Source organism: Prorops nasuta, unplaced genomic scaffold (assembly GCF_024137725.1).
Source record: "Prorops nasuta isolate Cenicafe-Biocafe unplaced genomic scaffold, Cenicafe_Pnas_1.2 PNAS00003, whole genome shotgun sequence".
Taxonomy (NCBI): Eukaryota; Metazoa; Arthropoda; class Insecta; order Hymenoptera; family Bethylidae; genus Prorops; species Prorops nasuta.
This window is the reverse complement of record NW_027116800.1, coordinates 253253-257573: the sequence shown is the minus strand read 5'-3', so window position 1 is coordinate 257573 and position 4321 is coordinate 253253. Positions and strand designations below refer to the sequence as shown.

The 4321-nt window shown below is 32.6% G+C and overlaps 2 non-coding genes across 2 annotated transcripts; both read right to left on the bottom strand.

Moving 5' to 3' along the window:
• Positions 1 to 200: 200 nt before the first annotated feature.
• Positions 201 to 273, bottom strand: TRNAV-AAC (transfer RNA valine (anticodon AAC)). Its single transcript has one exon. It is a non-coding gene; the product is annotated as a tRNA-Val (tRNA).
• Positions 274 to 640: 367 nt separating this feature from the next.
• TRNAV-AAC (transfer RNA valine (anticodon AAC)) lies at positions 641 to 713 on the bottom strand. The gene has a single exon. It is a non-coding gene; the product is annotated as a tRNA-Val (tRNA).
• Positions 714 to 4321: the final 3608 nt, after the last annotated feature.

Sequence of the window (4321 nt, the reverse complement as noted above, 5' to 3'; positions counted from 1 at the left end):
TTATTCCTAAAGTTACATATGCGAGATATTCTGCAATTTTGTATCAATTTAATTGTACTATATATACGGTTATTTTATTTTTAAATTACCAAAAGATTTTTTTTTAACGATGTATTGTTCAAATCGAGTTTTTAGTAGTTATTGGATGCGCGAGATAATCACTTTCTTAGTTTTGAGACGGTTTATTAGAAGATAAAAAATGTTTCCGCCCGGGATCGAACCGGGGACCTTCCGCGTGTTAGGCGGATGTGATAACCACTACACCACGGAAACCACTTGCAAATTTTCGTTTTATTACTATTGCGTCCGGTATGTTCGCAGTCACTATACAGAACTTTGGTAATAAAGTTGAATATCTTTTTTTAAATAAATTTTATGGCCTGAAAACTTTTATTATTTTATGTTATATTAAAGGAAAAAATTGAGTTTTTAAAAATCCTATAAAATATAATAAATTCAGTAGTTATAATGGATAACATATCAAATATATAGAAGAATCGTTATTATTATTATTATATAACATATCTTATACACAGGTAAGTGTTTTTAATAACCATAATCATTTAAATTGTAATCTTCGTAAATAGTATATTGGCCTAAGCGTGTTTCCGCGAGTGAAAAAAAAGAATGCTAAAAAAAATGTTTCCGCCCGGGATCGAACCGGGGACCTTCCGCGTGTTAGGCGGATGTGATAACCACTACACCACGGAAACTATATACAAATTTAATTTTTAAACCACCACCATCGGACGATCGCTTGCTGGAATACTTTGTAACGTGGTTGAATTCGAAATACCGATGAAAAAAAATTGTTCTAAAAAATTTATGCAGCTTTTTAATATACGCTACAGACATTTGTAACTAACTTTTATACAATCGACGTTCGTTTGATTTATCAAAAAATAGAGTTAAAAACCAATGTCGATGATCTCGATAAGAGCTATAAAAATATTTTTAAAAGACCATTTGACTTCGTTTAAAAAAATCAACGTGACCTTGACCTGAGATATTTATGACGCGACCCAAGGTCAAATAAATAGTATAAAGAAAGTGAACAGATTTCATATACTAAGAGTCCTACACTTCTTTTGTGTACATATAAACTTATTGCGATAGAAATAACCATTTGTTTTTAAATTAAATCAAGCATCCGGAACTTATTTAAAGCATCGAATAAAATCCATCAATAGAGAAAAAAACAATTATCTTTCGAATCATACTTTCGATCTTAAACAATGCAAACAGAAGTACGAGGGTCTCCAATATGAATTTCAGTTCGAATGTGGATGGTTTAATTTTGAAAACCGAGTTTTTCAATTAAACGGAGACTTTTAATCTTAAATAATGAAAATGGAAATATACGAGGCACCGATATGGATCCGAATATAAATTTGAGATTTCAGCGGAGGTTTGGAGGGGGAAGTGTGGGAAAGGAGAGGAATGAGAGAGGGAGCGGGAGAGAGTGCGGAGTTAGAGGGGGGAGTAAGAGGAAAAGTAGAGTAGAGGGAGTGGGAGAGGAGCTGTTAGAAGGGGGAGAAGAGCGAAGGTGATGTAGAGGGAGAAAGATAGAGAATTCCACGACTAATTCATGAACGAGCTTCCTCTTTCTTCATGGTAAGCAAACACGCCTTTTTTAATCCCTAGTACAAACTTGCATAATCTCTGGCCGTTCACGCAAACGCGTTACCGCTAACCACACCCGCACGCATACACTTAAATAAAATCTATTACCATCAGAACTCCCGCACATTTGCAAAAACGCATAACTCTCGTGTACAAAAAATACGACTCTATTCGCACAAATACACACACAGATGTACGTAGAGAGTTACCGGAAGCTTAAAATATTCACGGTTTAATCTAAAGTTTTATCTTGTCAGCGCTATCCGGGACACAGATTGGAACGAGTCTCTCGAAGCTCCGTGAAAAGCTACAGTTTTTCCTCGGATTTTTTTAATAAACCTACGAACGATAAAATGATTGATCAAAAAAAGCGCTTCAGCGCTTCAATCCAAGCCAGACGTTTGTTTTCATGAAAAATCGTAAATCATTTTTCTTCGTCGCATCGAAACCTTTGAGAGAAACGCCAACTTTTGTGGCTCTTTGAATTATTTCATAGAATCCCCTCTTCTCAGTCGCCTCGATGGAAAACATTTGAAAGTATACTCAAAAAAGCTCTTCTTCCATTGATTAGAAAATTTGATATATATATATATATATAAAAAAGTACTTTTAGAAATAAATTATGTTTTGATTTAAAGGAGTTATAGTATATATACGCTACTCTCTCTCTCTCTCTCTCTCTCTCTCTCTCTCTTTACACGCAGATATGATAACCATATTCTACAATTTATTTAGCAAGACTATGAAATAAATTAAATTTTCTATAGGAAGTCATTATTGTACAACTAATAGTATTTCTTAGTTAAAGCCCTTTTTTGCATTCATTTATGAATCCAAAGAATACTCGTGTAATTTTTATGTTAAGATAAAATAAATTTATTTAATTAATAATGAGAATATCAAAATATGTAGAATTTACTGAATATACCATTCTTTCAAAAATTGCGTCTTTTCGATAAAAAATGTATACGATATCATGATAAGTTAACAGAAAAGTATTTATAACAAAAGCATTATAATATATAACAAAACATCCTGCCTACTTCTCAAAAGAAAATAATTTTGAGTATACAGTTAAAATTTGTTTGAGTTATATTATTAGACATTTTGAAAAATGTGGTTTCTAGGAAAACGCGTGTGTGTAGAGATATCAAAGAGCTTTGAACTATTACAAGGAAAGCCATGACAGAATTCGAAATTCGAGTAGGTAGCAAATTTAATAATTCATAAAATTTTATCATATAATTTTCCATATGTTAAAGTATTTTTATAAAATGAAAATAGACTTTTTCAAAATTCTAGAGTATATATAGGTTAACCTCATATGCCAGACGAATGAATAAAATATGCAATAGAATTAAATAACGAGCGACTGAATCTCATTGAAAATGTTTATTGAAAGTTTTAATTGAAACGTGAGTTTGCAGTAAAGTTTGGAAAATGTAGATTCGGTGCAGTGAGTGATGTTTTGTAATAAAAGCTGTAGTAAGTGAGAAAATGTGAAATTTTTAGATGCACTTTATAGGATTAACTGCAAGGGACAGCATGACTTTTCACTCGGCATTTGCTTAGCATTCCTTTGGCGCAGTTGCTTCCTACGAGTAAAAAGGGGAAGGAGCGCACAGGGGGTAGAAAAAATTTAAATAATGGATGGGAGACGCAAAGTCTCCAAGTGTCTTAGAGCAAGAAATGTGAAGAATGGGCGTTACGATTAAACGGATAAGACAGATGCCTTCATTCAATTACTTAATCGAATTGCTGGTATCCAGGGTGAACGATCGATTGTGTCAAAGTAATTGCGAAGGGTCGAAAATATCTTCCATATTTCACAATTCGCTTCTATTGTACAAAAAATTCGAAGCAAAAACTCTTAGTTGATTGCCAATATTCTTTTAAAATCTCTAAATATGTTGATCAATTATTAAAATTGATAAATAATAATCCTGTCTGTTTCTAAGATCGAAATTTACGCTGTTTGTTATTCGTTATGTACAGAATTTTTTCCTACTAAATATTGGAATTAATACTATGTTATTTTCTCGTTAAAGAAAGATAATTAAATTCCTCTTCCTAAATAACGCTTTGACCCCTGAGCTGGTTGTAGTTTTAAGAAGATAATTAGTGCTTTTAATTTATTTCTTTTACTAATTTCCTTTTTTGCCACGTCCTAATTAAGAAGAGTTACTGCGATTTTTTAATAATTTAAATAATTCTACGTACCTTTTTCAAGACATAGATCGTTAGCTTCATCCCTTTGTAGGCTTAGGACCTTATATTCGCCTGTTGCTTATAATGGCTGGGCGAGAATGCAATAAATGCGTGGATGGTGCCTATCAAGAATTTTCCACTCCTCCCTCATAATGTAAATTTATGCCAACGATGTTTATGACCACCGTCACGCATTACATTTTATATTATCCCATAAAGTCATGCCTTAGTCGTTATAAAAATTTGCTGCTCCTCGTTGGCCCACCAAACAAAACATTCAAAGGTTACAACAATTTTATTTTCAAACAAAATCAAACAATAACGAATATATCACACACGAAACCTATCAAATCTATACCTCACTCGATTCACACAAATGGAATCAGCATTTAACAAAGAAGCATTAATATTTATAAATGTTCATGGCTCAAATTTGCATGGTTAAACGACGAGTAGAGAAACCCAAAATCAATAAAGCAAAATGTATCTT